General features: G+C 34.3%; 1 protein-coding gene across 6 annotated transcripts in view; it reads left to right on the top strand.

Annotated features, from left to right (window-relative positions):
• The window catches only part of FUT8 (fucosyltransferase 8), a 378,192-nt gene that overhangs the window by 340,360 nt on the left and 20,167 nt on the right, over nt 1–17,665 (top strand). The window lies entirely within an intron of this gene.

Here is a 17,665-nt window from a genome sequence, read left to right as displayed (position 1 = left end):
AACCTAATAATAAAAGTCTCTTAGAAATTTTATCTCTGTACCTTATGTACATAATAGGGCATTTTTCTATACAAAAATCTCAGGTTTATATGTGTATGTCTGTCTTTTCAGATATCTTTGATTCAGTAAACACTTACTGACACCTGATGAGTTCAGACATTATGTAATAATACTATTAATTACAGTGATAGCTAGCATTTAGTCAACCTCACTATGTACCAGTGTTAAGACTTTGCTATATTATCTCATTTAATATTCATAATCAACCTATATGGTAGGTACTATTATTTTTCACATTTTATAAAATTTTATAAAGGATAGTAATTTACTTTAGGTAAAACAGCAAGTAAGATTCGGAAATGCAGTCTGACTTCAGAATCTGTCCTTTAAACATGTACAGGGCTTAGCAAACTATAGTCTCCACATCCTGGTTTTGGCTTAGCAAACTATAGTCTCCACATCCTGGTTTTGTAAGATCTGCTACCTTTTTAAAGAGTTGTTTAAAAAAAGAAGAAGGAGATGAATATGTGACAGAGATATATGTGACCTGCAAAGCATAAAGTAGTTTCTATTTGGCCCTTTATAGAAAAAGTTTGGCAACCTCAGTGAGGTGATTAAGACAGTCCCTGTTCTCAGAAAACTCCCAATGTAAATAGGAGATAAACACAAATCTTTTTAAAACCTATATCATGAGGGAAAATATGGTTAGTGATGTTATAAAGATGTAAACAACAAGCACAAGGAATCAGAGGGGTTCTGTCATTCAAGCTAGAAAAATTAGAAGAAGCATTGGAACTGGTCTTGAAAATTTTGTAGAATCACTAGAAATCTTAGGTATAGAGTCTACACACTTGAAGTGCTTGACAGATGATGATAAAAATGCTATCTGCCTGTCTTATCTTGCTTAGAGTAGGTGCCAAAGTATCAGAATCCTTGGAAATTTTTTCTCCTGCTTCTGACTTGCCGAATTATCTAGAAGGGAGCATTAAACCATCTACTTCTCAGTTTATCCTTAAGTAGGATGTGACTGAAAAATTGGTTTTGATGGACAGTAATGTTACATTTCTTTCTCAAGGGGATCGAAAACAAATTTGATAGAGGGTACTTAGGTACAAGTATTTTTTAAGTTGTAGAAATACTAAAATGATAGGGCGCTAATTGAATAAACCTTGCATTTTGTATTCATTCTTAACTGTCATTGAATAGGTGAAACTGAAAACCAGTATTTACATTCATAATAATTGTAATTTTTACAATAGATTTCCTATTTATAGGAATTCAGCATGTAATTTTATAAGACATTTACAGTAATTTGGGAAAAGCAGTAAGTAAATAAATACCATCTTGCTTTTGAAGAATATTGGCAAAAGTGGTCACATTAATATAGAATTGCTTGTTAGTAAATTTTTTAATTCCATTGAAGAAACAGCATGGGATTGACATTACTATTATTCAGCCCTTCGTTGAAAACAATGCCAAGGATATAAACAATGAGTACCACTTTGAAAGATTTGTAGTTTCTAAGTTAAGCACACAGGAAAATATTAAACCACACTGAGAGATGTATTTTCTATCATAATTTAGAATATGACAGTTAAGTAATTAATCAATTGGTTGGATATTTAGAGATTTTTCTCAGAGGGAAAAGGATAAATTACTCAATGTTGGTTAAAAATTATTTCAAACACCAAACATAAAGGGAAAGGAAACATAAAAATTCCCTAATTCTATAGTTTCTTCAGACTCTTATCCATTGTAGGAGTAGCAAATGTTATATCTATGTTCATAACATTGAAATAAATCTGATAATAGCTTCAAACTACATTTTTCTGAATGTCATTAATATTAATAGGTAATCATTGAACTAGTTAATTTACATATGGGCAAATCACTGTACCCTGATCTGCTTTGGATATATAATTTAAATTAAATGTTTCTCATTTGATTTAATGAAATCTCTTCTTTGAGCATTTTTCTTAGCCTAAAAAGAAATATACATTATTGCAGTTTGTTTCCTTTGTTCTATGTTGGTACAGATATTTTCTTGGCATAGACTTTATATTAAACTGTATATTTGATGGAATTTTCAATAATTTGTCAAACAGAGCAATATATAGTTTATTATAACAACTGTAATGTGCCATTAACTATTTATCAGTACATAGTCTTATCTCTTTTATTGGTGGAATTATCTTTGTAATTGAGTTAAAACAGGAGTGTCCACAGCTACAGAGGAAAACACTTATGTAAATTATTGTATTTGTCATACCATTTCTTAAGGGCTGCCTTGGCATTTCTGTCTCATTGAAATGAATTGCCAGGTCTTTAGAATATGCTGAGAAGATTAAAGAAAAGGGGAAGAAAAGAATCATTCTGAGAAGGTTTGAATGTTGTCTTTGCATTGAGGCTAGAAAACAGTTTGAACCCTCTGTCTAGCCATGTCATTCTTAAAAAATAACAGAGAAAGAAATGGTTCCATAAAACTATTTTGAAGGAATTATCTATTGTCAAGGGTAAACTGACATTTAAAAGCTATTAGTTTTTTTAGTAAAACATAATATGTTTTCAAGTTTTATGTTTGGTTTAATTTAAATCAAAACTATTTTGTATTAGGGACCATAGGTAAGAGGAATTTGCAGAAAATACTCTTCAATTTGTGGATTTTTAAAGGCCATTTCTCTTACTCCTTTCCTTTCTTCTCTCTGTATTTAGGCTAGTGACTACCAGAAATTGCGCAACTATGAAAGCACCCATTTTTTTTTTTCTAACTTGTCACTTTACAATCTCTTTAGTCAATGGAATGTGAGACAATGCAATTTTGCAATCCACTACCCAAATTCCCAATTCAGTAAAGAAATTAGGATACAGTTTTCTCGAGCAGCCCTAAATGGAAGGACTTGCTTTCTCTCAGTGGCCATTATATAGAACAGTAAGGACAATCCAGTGAACTCTCCCCTAAAATAATTAAGAGATGTACTTGTAGCTAATTTAAAGTAATAAATATTCCCAAAGTCACTTTTCCTGTACTTTGGACAGCTCTATGCCATGCTGACAGTAGCTTCACCCCAGGGTGCAGAAATGGTGAGCAGAGACCATAGTCCACCATATGGATAAGGCACACCACAAGAAATAGAGAGCTTTTGTGTTTTTTGTTGCATGGTGATAAACAGTTGTTACCACCAGTAAGCTTTCCTTTTTTGGCAGCTGGCATTTTTAGCAATTGCATGCTGTTTGCCTCTGGTACCTGACATTCTTCGATTAAAATTTTAAATACATTTTTATCATCTCAGCACAGAGCTCACTTATACATTCCCAAATCTAGCTTGTGACACCTGTTCTTAAATTCATTTGTTTTGTTTTTTTTAATAAGTTCAATATGAAATAAACTTCTGTGCCTTGTCATGCTGCAAAGAAAAAAAGCACATGTTATTATAGTGGAATCTGATCAAGCTGCTTAGGTGGGCTTAAGTGAATGGTTGAGACCTTTTAATGGGTATGAGATGTTGCATCAAAGGCATTCTCAGTAAAGGATTAATGCTGTTGCTAATTTTAAGAGTTGTATTTGTTTTGTTTTGTTTTTAATTAAAAAACAGTCCTAAGACAATATGAAGACAGGTTTGATTATGTATCACTTGATTTCTTTAAGCCTTAAAATTCCATCTGTTAGCAAAGAAAAAGAAACTGTTATATCCGAGGACAAATTTTATGTATGTGTTTGCCATAAAAAAAAAAAAAGGACTTTGGAAAAGCTTTATTTCTACTTACACCAATGTTCACTAAAAGGTTCTTAAAGTTAAAAATTGGAAAACATATATATACTGAAGGGGAAATTAAATACATTCAGACAGAACAAGTTTCTTCCCAAATTGAGAAGTTTCAGTAGCCTGACTCATACTTTATTTAATATAAGTGGTTTTTCCATATAAGCCTTGCAATTTAACTAAAAAGACCTTTGATTTAATAGAACATTGTCTTTGTGTTTCGAACTCATGCCAAGTTTAGCCTTTGTTAATTGTTAGAGGTTACATAGAAACCTTCCAAGGCCCCTCTTCAGTCAAAGGAAAAACCTTATCTTTTCCCATCCTTAATAATATTTAACAATTTCTAAGATATCGTACTTTCCGATTTTTAAAGAGCTTTCCTCATTTATTCTCTTCACAAAATGAATGCAATGTGCAGGTAGCATTAATTTTTATTAAAAAGGATAAGAAAAAGAAGGGTTAGAGATTGTGTTAACTGGACAATAGTGTCAGAGATCAGAATTTTCTGGATTTAATTTCAAATGGATCATTTTATTGTTCTGATGATACAAAATGTATTCATTGTATTTAGCACAACTAACAAATTTTTGAAGTGTAAAGCAATTAACACCTATTGTGTAATGTAAAGAAAATTAAAATACCACTGTATATATTTTAGTTTTTTTAAAGCATGTAAGTTTTAAACAAAGGTCCTCATACTTTTTATATAGTTGTGTATCCTTTATTTTGACTTACCATTGTATTACTGGCATGATATTCTTATGTATTTTTCAAAAGTGTCATTGTAATAGCTGTACATCAAAGAAATACACTATAATTTAACTACCTATTCCTCTGTTAAATCCATGTAGATAATTTCTCCTCATATCTGACATCAAAGTAAATTTTAAGTGTATTAGAGAATTAAAAGGTACTGGAGAAAAAAAGAAAAAGAAAATATAGGCAGATTTCACCTCTCTGAATATACAAGGCCTTTCAAGGATAAAAACAATGGAAGAAGCCAAAGGAAAAGAATACAATTTGACTACTTAACTAAAAAGCCCCATGTGACAGAAAAGGCCACAAACAAAACTTTAAGTCCAGTGCTAAGATTGGCATAAAATTTTATTCAATAAATTTTAGAGGCAAAAGGTTAAGGTTCACACAATTAGAAGGACTCTTAAAAATCAATAAGAAAAATACTAACACCCTAGTGAGAGTATTATTAACAGTTTTGTCACAAGAATTTAGTAAGCAGAAATAGCTGGTAAAAAATACATTTGAAGTATACAATGAAATTTTAATTAAAACAAGAAAACATGTTTTTCTGTCTATCAAAGTGGGCAATATTTTTTAAAGGTGATATTTAATGCTGGCTAGATTATGATTAGTCGTGCCCTGTTAAGGAGTGCTGGCAATAATGCAGCACTCTTTCCAGAAAGCTGTTTATCAGCAGATGCCAAGAACATTTCAAGTGAGAGAGATGGTCAAAAATTTGTTTATGAGGATATTTAACATAACATTACTTTAAAATAGCAAAATAATTTTGCTTTTAATTACTCATTTTTTTCAGTTATGGAAATTATAACTGAATCTTTACAAAGTATAAAATATTTTCATTTGACTGGACTTATTAATGAAATGTTATTGTGCATATTATATGTTTGCTATCAGATTATAAGTTTCTTGAGGGCAGAGACTATAATAAGTATCCCTCCATCATACTACCCTGAACATTAGGCCCTAAGTAAATGTTTATTGATTAGTTATTTGTCATCTCCCTTCATACTGTTAGAAGAGGTCCTAGATGTCATGAAGGAAAAAAAAAATCATATGACATTTCTAAAAGTCTTATAAATCCTTCAGTTTTAAATGAAATTAGGGGAAATAGGCCTCTTGAGCTAGCCATTAGTGTAATCGAGGGTTCAGGTTCTTTTGGTTGTCTGCAAGCAGCATCTTAATGCTAGTTCCCAAATCTGAATGGTAGAATGACTGTCAGTGGCCGTGTTCTCTCATTATACCCTCTGTTGGGGAGAGTGGCATCCCATGATTCTCCCTTACGAGTAAGGAGCAGTTTTCCCAAAAGCTATTAGCAAATCTCTCTTCCATTCTTGAAACCAAAAATGAATCAGTCACATGCAATTTAAGGTATACTTTTTACTGTGTTTCACATCAAAAAAAGTGTGAAAAACACTGCCTTAGAACAACTGAGTCTTACCCACTAGTGGGAGCTATGTGTGATCAGTGTTCCTTGAGGCTCTCGAGCTGCATGGAGGAAGGTGAATTCTTAAACAGGAAGTGAAGTTCCCTTAGGAAATATAGGAGATGGACAATGAATACCACAATAAAGAAAATGAAATAGTTAGGGAAACAACGTAGTCTTTATGTGTTCCTGCTTAATCCACAAGGAGACGTGGATATGAAAGGTAAGAATGGGGCTGTCAGGAATCCACATATTAATCGTGACACAAATTAATAACCTCTGTGAAGCGTTCCATAACCTCTGTGCAGTCACTTAATTTCTGAGTGCTTCAGCACCCTGGTAAGTAAAAAGAAGATAATAAAGTATTATAGCCATCTTGAACAGCATTATTGAGAAGAAATTGAGCTAATATGTGAAAATTCTCTAAAACTGAAAAAAGTAGAGTGTATTTTATTATAATGATGGTAATAATCACAAACATCCATAACAAACAATATGAAAATCAAAGTCAGGTTTAAATGTGTGTTTATTTTTATCATTTTTGGTAACATTCTAAGTGAGATTTTTATAAATTAATTTCATTATCTATTTCAAGTTAATATGCAGTGGAAAAAACTACATAATTCTGAATGGAGAGACAGACTCTGTACTTGATTTAAAAATTAACCATAAATTCTGATGTTATTTAATAGCTAAAATATAGATTCTATAGTGTTGGTTCATTGTTTTAGTTTCCTAGCTGCTAAATCAAATACCATACAATGGGATGGTTTAAGAGGAATTTATTGGCTTATAGTTTCAGAGGCTAGAAAGCTTGTTTCTTACAGAGATCACTATCTTCTGGATGGCTGGTGATCCTTGGTTTTTCCATCACGTGGCACTGCACAAGGCCATCACCTTCTTTCTTCACCATCTTCTTCTTTCTCCTCTGGGTTCCATTGACTTCTGGTTTCTGGCTTCTCCCCATAGCTTTTCTCTCTGACTTTCATTTTACTTATGAAACACTCCAGTAATCCAAACTGAAGCCCAACCTGATGCAGTTGAGCCATACTTCCCACATGGGAAGGCATAATACAGGTGGTAAATACCAGGGGGTGGGGATCATTGGGAGCCATACTGCTCCCGCACTAACATATCATAATTCAGATTCACTTTTGAGAGAATTTGAGAGGCAGTCTAACCTGATAGTTGAACACTCCATCTCTGGAGTTTGATGGGTGTGGGTTCTAGCACCTTCAGTGCTTACTATTCTAAGGGTACTTGCCTGATAGGGTCATTTTGGTAATGAAAGAAATAACATTTGAAAAGCATTTAGCACAGTACTTAGCACATGGAAATATTAGCTATTAGTACAAGACAGAAACTCTGCCTTACATGATGGTGGAACTAGAGCTGCAAAATCCTACAGACTGAAGCTGATATTCATAATCTGGGCCCTGGGCAAGAGAGAAGTTGGTTAGCAGAAAGGAGAGTGTGGGCACAGACCATGTGGCCACAGAGAAATGGTAAAAATGACTGGTTTCCATTGCCTGTAAGATCCAGCTGTACTTCCTGCTCTTTGTTTTAGGCAATTTCCTTGTACTCTCAGTAATCCCATTTTTTACTTGAACTAATTCAACTAGGTTTCTACTCCTTTCAACCAGTGATACTTGACTAAGGCAGTTCCTCATTGTTTGATTGATATTGGTGAGAGGAAATTGTCATGTACCAGTTTTGTTCTTTGTGATACTAGCTTCAGAACTCCAATATCCTTTATTTTGTGAACTTTATAATCTTAACTGAGCAAGCAGTATCAGCAGGCATAACTAATTTTCTATTCTCCCTCTTCTTATCCTTTTCTTGTTTCTGTAATATCTATTATGGCCATACTGCAAGGAAAAGAAGTAATAGTTTGTTGGTATATAAAAAGCATCCTCCGGAGCCAAAATGTAATGCAGTCTCATTGTATTGAATACATTGTTTCCTGTGCATGAAAGCATAAAAGGGCATTTGGGGTCATACCCCTGATTCATCCAGTTAAGTACTGGATTTAGCAGTGGTTACCAGAGACATTTTTTAGGAGATATGGTTGCCATCCATGATGTCAGGATCTGAACATTCATATCTTTCCTCAAACAAATCATCTTTGGCTTTTATCTCCTCTTGGGATAGTGAGTTCTGTAAGAATTCTGCCGATTATGTTAAGCTATACTTTATTTTACTTTTTCTTAAACTACTTCTTTCAAGCACCAATGAAAGGTCCCTAGTTCTGAGATTTGGTGAGCATATTCTTGAACATCCTGTTTAAATCCTTTGTGATTTAGTAGGCTTTGAACTACTCCCTCTCAGCTTTCATCTTTTCAACCTGTTGTCATTTGGGAGATCTCCGTCATCTTAAATCATTTAGTTTGTTTTCTTTATTAGAACATTCTTGAGGTATAGTAGTTGAACTGCACAAATTTATTCATATGTAAACACAATCTTGATCTGCCCATTTATGTATGTTCAATTTAGTATTTATTAAATTTGACTTAAAAATCATCTTGTATCACCTCTAAAAGTCCTTTCTCTAATCTTTTTAATCTTTTGAATATTCCAATGTCAAGAATAAAGTTGATTTTAATGATAATCAGGGATGGAATTTGTTTCTAAAACGACAAAGTATTTATATTATTTTGTGATTCATCTTGGATACCATCTGATATATACCCTAAATGTTGGATCATATCAGCAGGACTAGGTGCTTTAATTTGTAAGGTCTTCATGAGTAAATTGAAACCTGTTTGTTTATCCCTAAATATATCATGTAAGATATTAAAGGAAGAAGTATTTTTTAAAGACAGAAATATTTTAGATTGCAAAATATTTTGCTTTAATTTTTAATAATTTGAAATAAGTATGCAAATAGATAATAGAGTGGTTTATAAGTTTAATAAACCTCTTTATAACTTTTGTTTGCTTCCAGATTCTCTGTTCTGAAATAGGCTATTTTTCCTTCATGGAAAGCTTATTATATAATTATTAGGAAATAAGACTGTCACAGGACAGCTAATTCACAATTAATCCATTTGTGAAGGTATTAATTCATAGCCATGAGCTTCAAAATGACTAAAAAGCCCCCTAATTGTTTGATACAAATAATTTAAATTTGAGATGGCCTCAGCTATTATTTTTGTTTCTTCAAGGATCCCATATGAACTCCAAATGACAGTGAGTAAATTTGTTTTGTTAAACCACAGTTTACATCTGCTAGTTGCTGTGCATGGGTACATTTGGTATGTTTGAAGCTTATGTCCTTCATTTAACATTAAATTCCTGGATATAATACACACTTTAGAGAGGGATCTGGACCTTTCCCAATAGGAAGTTTTTTTCTCGAGTACTTTTCTTTGTCTAGCTATTTAAACTCACAGCTAGAGCCCTTCACTCTTTTTGTCCCCCCCTCTCCCCACCCCAATGAAGAGTTACTTTGTTTTTCTCTGAAACTTTTAAGTTCATGGAGTGAAAATAGAGTATCAAGAATTCTATAAGGAGTAATACTTCAGACCCTGGAACCGGACTGTCTGGTTCAACTTCTGCCTCTGCCTATTAGCTGAATGACCTTAAACAAGTTGTTTAAGTTCATCTGTAAAATGGAGATAAGAGAGTAGCTAAAAGACTTTGTGGTTTAATTGTATGGAAAAAAAGTATAATACCTGGCTTATAGTGAGTGTTCAGTAAATATTAGCTCTTAACTCAGGTTGCTGATGGAGAGTCAAGGGTGAGGATGGGTGGATACACAACTGTGTTAGAAGTGGCTTATAGCATGGGTCATTGAGAAGGAGTAAAGCATATGGAAAGAACAGACTGTGGACTCCTATCCCTGCCAGAATCTTTATGACTAAGATTAAAATAGGAGTATGCTAAAATGATGGCCTCTGGTTTGCAGACGTATCAGGTAAGACTTGGTGGCTTACTGATAATTAAGCATAGGTTGGGCAGCCTATCACATAGGATGAGAAACAGTAGGTAACATTCTTGGCAAGGGATGGCAGAAATCTTCCTTTGCACATTCTAGTCTAGATGCTAAAAGTTATGGTGGTACTGTCCAAGTTTAAACCTAAGTGAGAAATCTCATGGAAGCTGTGTTGGTTAATTTTATGTGTCAGCTTGGCTAGGTAATGGTATCCAGTTGTTTGGTCAAATCCTAGCCTAGATATTGCTGTGAAGGTGTTTTGTAGATGTGATTATAATCTATAATCAGTTGACTTTAAATAAAGGCAATTATCCTTGATAATGTGGATGAGGCTTATCCAATCAGTTGGTGACCTTAACAGCAAGAACTGTGGTTTCCAGAAGAAATTCTGTCTCAAGACTATGCCTCCATGTTCTCTTGAGTTTCTAGCGTCTGCTGGCCTGCCCTACAATATTTGGATTGGCTAGCCCCACAATTACATGAACAAGTTCCTCAAATTAAATCTCTTAACACACACACACACACACACACACACACACACACACACACACCACACTCTGTTGGTTCTTTTCTCTGGAGAACCCTGACTAATACAGGGACCAAAGTGCCAAGTGTCAAATTGGTGCGAAGTATTGTGTTTTTTTAAGCAGTAACAAGCAAAGGCTCACACTTCCTGCTATCTCAGACTCCTTGCCCTGTTTGCTACATTTATCTCCCCCCTTTCTTCCCTTTCCATGCTTCATTAAAGTTTTATGCCTCTTGGCTTATAATTCTTTTTCTTCATATATGGATATCCCCTGCCACTGGATGCTATAGATTATAAAGTATTAATTCTCTTTCTAAAGATGTAATACAATCCAGAAGAAAAGAAAGGGAGGCTCAGGAGACTTGTGCCAGATTGGCAGCAGTGGTGACAGCAGCAGCTGTGGCTTGGTACATAACCTCCCAACCAGCCACTTTCTTCCATAGTACACATGGGGGCAGCTGGGAAAGAAGACATATTCCACAGTGTGAGATGGCAGCAAGAGTTAAAGTGGGAATGATGGCAGGGTGACTTTTAGAGCTACTGCTACTTGTGTATTAGTATAGTATACAATGCTAGGACATTGCTTCTCTGATCTTTGTTTTAGTGGACCAAGACGTATGTCTATTTTATCAACAATTTATATTGCACTTTAGCACTTGGTTAGTTGTCTCATCCCCTCATATCCCACAAAAGTCTTAACTGTTCTGTTATTATTTCCTTCTTCCAACATGTCTGTATTTTTATTTTTTATCTCATGGTATAGCCAGGATGTCGAGTTACAACTCTTGTATCTTAGAGTATTTAGATCTCAGCTGATCCCTAAGATCCTGAAGCACCTGCTCACTCAACCACCTCTTTCCTTTCAGGGATTCCCAAGGAATAAAAGTCTATTCCCTTGAGTTCTTTCCTCTGGCTATTTCAAAGAGAATTGGCATGTGGTAAAGGAATAAGAGGACTATGAGAGTGGAATTGTTATTTTTATGAGGGAATAAGGAAAAGGTAAATTGGGGTTTGGCTCTTTAGTAAATTTGATGAAATTAACTGTTGTCCCACTGCTTTCCATTCCATTATTCTATTGTTTCTTGCTAATAAGAGAAGCTGTTCTAGGAACCTTTGAGCTGGAAGGGGGTACTAAAGAGAAAGCACTAAACTGTTTTATTAAAAAATCCCCCAAACCTCTAACCATGGACTTATCAGGCTTTATGCAATCCCATTATTGAAAGAAATCATTGGAAGTATCCCCCTTATGAGCAGACTGTCTATGGTACTGAAATGTCTTGGCAAAGTAATTCATATATGTATATAAAAGTTAAACAACAAAATTTCTTTCAGAAACATTGTGAATTATTGCAGAGGGCCTTGTATTTAGTGGCATGAAACAAAGCAACCTCTTTGGTCTTTTTTTCTTTTACACTGTTCTACCAGTCTTATCCTAGGCTGCATAGCTCACTAAGACATTATATACTTTCCATTAGCTGTTCTTTTAATCCCCTATCCAGAGTTAAATCTGTCAGAATATCATTGAGGTTAGTCAACCATGAGCCCAGTTGCCTTTGTAAGGCATTTCTGTTGCTAGTAAAAGCAGCAAGTACCTCATTAGAATGCTTCACACTCATTCCCATAGTGTGATGTGCTAATTCTTAAGAATGTTGCTAACCCTGCACTGTGTTTCATATGATTGAATTTAGAACTTTTCACTCAATTGGTTGAAGGCTTCAAACTATCAATAATAACAGTCTTTTGAGTTGTTGCTTAAATAGAGCGGACGTAGAATTCTTGTGTCGGGTGACAGTTGCTCACTCAAGTCCAGGAAGACATCTCTATCGGCCACAATAATTGAAAAACAAAAGGAAAGTAGCCCAGATGTTCACTTTTAATAGTATATCTTTCCTCCATATTTTAAATAGAACAGAACTCAGGCATTAAACGAGCATATAAATATTAATGTTGTCATCATTGAAATCCCATAGTACAGACCTTACACATTTCTATTTGTTTTTTTAATGTCCGTCTTTACTTGTTTCCAAGTAAAATAAAAAAGCTCCCCCATGCCTCTAGAGGTCTCACCATAGCCAGTTGGCTTTCAGCCTTTCTCTCCTTTTACCAGACTTGATCTCCCTTTATTCCTGCTACCTCTAACAAGTCTCATAATTTACTAAGAATTTAGTGAGTCATATTTGGCCACACAGTGTTAAAGAAAATGTAAGCAAATCCCAGAAGTCCTGATAATCTTTGAGGATATACTATAACATACAAATCCCTTGCTGTAAAATGATCAGGAGGTATTAATGATTTACGGCAACCAACTTCTATTCTGTGCTTTCAGTATAGAATAAAAGTTTGGTCAAGTCAAGGTAGTGATGATAGAATATCAAACTTTCAAATGGCTAGTAGTCACTGCTCTTGCAGTTTGATCATCTGTTGGATATTTTAAAAAGATACAAGCTGCTCATTGTTCTGTTGCCTGTGGTAAACAGTTTGGGAGTTTTGGGAGTGAAGGACTCACTGAAATGGGGCACTTTGATATGTTTTTCAGAGAATATGATATTTTGGCAAATAAGGCCTTCCTGGACCAAACTGTGTTCTGCTTCTTGAAAACTGTTCAGGAGAATTAACCCCTAGATAAAGCACTAAAATTTTTTGCAAATTACTCTGACAAGCATTATGCTCAATATTCTATATCCGTTATCTCATTTCATCCTCAAAATAACTCAGTGATTAAGGTCATATTATTAACCACATTTTACAGATGAAGAAACTGATGTGATGTTATCCAAGGTCACACAACTCATAAGTGATAGAAAAATGATTTGAACATTCATTTTTGTGATTCCAAAGCCCACACTGTTAATCACTACATACTATAATCAAGGTACTGTGTGGATAGGCATTTATCTCAATGTATTTTGCTTGATATCTTCTTGCTCTGGCCTCAGATAAGGCATGAGTCTCACAAATTGGCACAGTTCTTGGAATGACTGTTGGTTGTGATGGCAGCTAACAGCTATAGCCATTCAAGGCAACCCATAGGAAGGGAATATAAAACCTCACTCTCTCTCTTTCTTTACCTATTTGGGGGATGTCAGGACCTACATGGATAGTGAGGGAAACCTCTTTGGGAAGCTTCAGTCCAGAAAGCAGCTTATCTGGTTCAGAATCACCAAAAAATTGCTAATAATCCCTCCTCCCCCCCATCCCCCAAGAAAAAATGTTTCAAGTAGTTATGCCTCATTGGAGATTTTTCTCAACTGACCACCATATTTCAGATCTCCTTGTCTTGGCCATTCTGAGCTCTATGAGGGGGAAAAGTAGTTCTGCTTCTCTGATAAGTCAGGGTGATAAAAGTTGTTGAGTATCAACCAAAGAAAGAAGACAGTAGATGCAAAATAATCTCATGGACTAAGACTCAAAATTCTTTCTACACTTAAAACATTTTTCTTCACAGCAGAACCTGTTCACTCATGGTTAAACTTTTCGAGCCTTTTATATTGAGTCTACTGAAAACTAATATTTCTAACTGACCACCTCCAAAACTAGTGTCTTTGTCTTCTGTCACATGGAATGATGACAAAAGTAATCCTTTTAAATGGGGTTATTATGAATTGACTAGCAGAGAAGAGGGCTTCTCTAAAGGTGCTTGCTTATATCTATGCAGGCAAAGAGCTGTGCTTCTGCCAGAGAGCTACAAGTCAGTGAGTCTTATCTGCCCTTAGCAAAGAGAATGACTTTATAAAACAGGATTATTAATAAGAGGAGATAGTCTTGAAAATGGGTCCCTGAAATAATCAGTAATGATTGAACTACTAGGCAATTAATTGTGTAAATACTAGGCTGATTTGTAGTGATTCTTTACAAATGAACAGTGCTGACTTATTTATGTCTTGTATATATAAAACATTCTTTTGATGCATTCTATGCAGTGTATATTTTAAGAGCACTAATGTCTTAATAGAATGGTAGGGCTATCAGTTAATCAAAGGGGGCATAGTAAATGCTTTAAAAAAATGTAGGTTTCAGAAAGCAGGATGGTAATATAAGTATAGGAATAAACACTAGAGTCTGATCCTGGTCCTTTATTAGCTGGCTGTGTTATCTTTAACAATTTCACTTGAATACTCTTAGTAATTTGGTAAAATATTAAAGTAAACATTGAATTACACAGTGAAAAAGTTATCCTTTTTCAGTCTTTCTGATTATGTCAAGGAGAAAGTCTCAATTTGGTATCAAGATATCTTTAATAGCTCTCTAACACTGGATTGTTGTTGGGGAAGAATTACGGGGAAAGCAATTATCATCCTTTAAACACCTCACTAGTAATCTCCCTGTTTAACAGAAATCTGACCTTGGGTTCAGAGATCTCCATAAACAATAGTATCTATATAGAATTTAATAACATGATTTTGTTTTTAGTGGATTTATGTTTATGGTTATCCTCTATAAAATAAATGCATTGTTTTAAAAAGTGATTTAATTTTTTAATAGTAATTGTATAGGTAGACTACATATATGGTAAAAATCATAAAAGGGATACAAAATGACTGAAGTTTAAAAAACACTGAATATTACATGTAAGATCTCTTCCAGATTTAAATTCTTTTGGATATGTGTTCTGATAGAATAAAAAAATGTTACATGGTAACCATTTAAAACAAGGAACTTTCTAACATACCATGTATTATGTTTTCTTTCACTTACCATTATTTTAAGGAAATTAAATTTTTGTTCTATATGGATTTTTTATTTGTAAATATAAATACCCTTTTCTTAATATTTTGCTAAGCATTTGAGTAGTAGTATTTTTTTGGTAGCATATTTGTTGATGATAGTTGTTCCGGTTTGCTAATGCTGCCATTATGCAAAATATCAGAAATGGATTGACTTTTATAAAGGGGGTTTATTTGGTTACAAAGTTAGAGTCTGAAGGCCATGAAAATGTCCAAATGAAGGCATCAACACAAGTACCTTCACTGAAGGAAGGCCGATGGCATCTGGAAAACCTCTGTTAGCTGGGAAGGCACATGGCTGGCATCTGCTGATCCCAGCTTGTGTTCCAGCTCCACTCTCAGCGCCTGTGTGTGCATTCTTCAAAGTGTCTTTCTTGGCTGCAGCACCTCCTTCTGTCTGTGAACTTTTTTATAGGATTCCAGTGATTCAATTAAGACCCACCCTGAATGGGTGGGGTAACACCTCCATGGAAATTATCCAATCAGAGGTCTCATGCACAGTTGATTAAGTCACATCTCCATGGAAACACTCTACCAAAGGATTCCAACCTAATCAACACTAATACATCTGCCACCACAAGACTGCATCAAAGAACGTGGCATTTGGGGAACATAATACATCTAAACTGGCACAATAGTATTTTCTTTTTTTCACTGAAAGCAGTCTAGTTCTCTGTGAGGTTTTTGAACTAGAAAGTTTTAAGTAGTTGTTATTTGTAGGGCAAGAACTTGTCTGTTTGACTCATCACTCTATACTCTGCCTAGTACAGTGTTTGGCACTTACAGTGTTCAATAGATATTTGATGAACAAGTGAATGAATGAATGAATGAATGAATGACAACAAAAAGGAACTGGGTTCTTTCTTTAAGTTATGAGTATAGTTTTCATTTCTTCTGAAAGCTGTCAGTAGGACTAGCTGTAAAGAAATTGAGACCTTGGGGCAAATCAGAGGGTAATACTTTCTTACAAGTGAAGTTTGGAATATCCTTGTTAGGAAGGAGTCCCAAAGGAAGGCAGTCCTATTAATTTTGCTTTTTATTATGGTAGGCAGAATTTATGGTCATATATGAGAGGCTTGGTACTTTTTCTGCCTTTCTTTCTCTATTTTTATAAAAAAGAACTATCTTTCCTTTTTTCTTTTTTTTTTTTCTTCTTTTTCTCTCTCATACATATACTGCTTCTCTGATCATCTCCACCTCAGGGGAAGTACCCCAATTTTCCATTCTTTAATAGAACTTAATTTAAAACACAGCTCATTCTTTACCCCCATACTCTTAATTACAGTTTCTCATCTAATAAAGGTGCCCACCTCTTGCTTAACTGGTACCTAGATGAACCACAACACTAGTGGTAAATTTTCTGTTGTCATTTGTTCATGCAACAAATGTTTTAAAGGCTTTGTTCTAAGAATCCTGAAATAAGTTTTACATATCAGAGAGAGAGAATATTAACCAGAGATTTTTAATTCTTAACTATCCCAAGCTGACTTTCTAATAACCATACAATTGGTTCCCAGATCATTTAATTTATTTTAAAACATTTTGCAAATATGCAGAAAAAATGGGACTTGAGGACTGTTTCATTTTGGTGAACACATTTTAAATGTATTATAGGTTTATTCTCCACAAGTGCATTCTTTAATGTTCCAGTGATTAACTGTGATTCTAATTCATTGTGCACACTGACAACATCTTAATTGGAGTTATTTTATATTTTCAGGTTAATGTTTTATGTTAGTGAAATCTCTCTGCCTAATATCTTTGTGTCTTCTAGTTATTACTCTGTGGTCTTTAATATGTAAAATAAACTCAAGGGAAGCTGGCTACTGCATTTTAATTTGTTCTTGTTTATCAGTGCATTATAAATTGATGGAACAGCAGTAACAATGATATATAGATGTTGGATTCTAAAAGAATCATCTATAAAATTTAGCACCTAATCTCTGTTCTAACTTTAAATTTATAGTCAGGTAAACAAACAACATAGATTCTATTATTATCATAATTGAAAATATACAAGGTCTATTTTGGCCAAAAAACAAAAACATAAAACTCTAGAATTATCTTTTTTTTCTCCTTCAAAAAGTGATAAATGCTTGGCTTGAAATTGTGATCTTTAGGCATCACCAGATTAAGTATGCTTTTTCATGAAAGTTAACACGAGAACCATTTGCTGTAATGACAACCTGGAAGATTTCAGAATACTTTATTGTCCAATTTGAAAACACCACAACAACAGTAGAAGCAAAACAGAACTTTGCCCAGCTGGCTGTTCGGACAACCTGGTTCTCCATTAGATACTTTGAGTGCCAGATACTATCCTTACCTGGAATATGAGGTATTGCAATGACATCATGTTATGATAGAAAAGGCCATGTACTTCAGAGGCAGACCAACCTGAATATGAAACTCAACTCTGTCACTTTTACTCTGGTAACTTTGGCAAGTTACTCAACTTCGTAGAACCTTTATTTTGTTCTCTGTAAAGTGGAAAGTATAATATTTCTTTAGAATTGCTATAAGGATGAAAGCACCAAA

The sequence above is a fragment of the Choloepus didactylus genome, chromosome 4, assembly GCF_015220235.1.
Source record: "Choloepus didactylus isolate mChoDid1 chromosome 4, mChoDid1.pri, whole genome shotgun sequence".
Taxonomy (NCBI): Eukaryota; Metazoa; Chordata; class Mammalia; order Pilosa; family Megalonychidae; genus Choloepus; species Choloepus didactylus.
The sequence above is the reverse complement of the archived record's forward strand: the minus strand, read 5'-3'. Positions and strand labels throughout refer to the sequence as shown.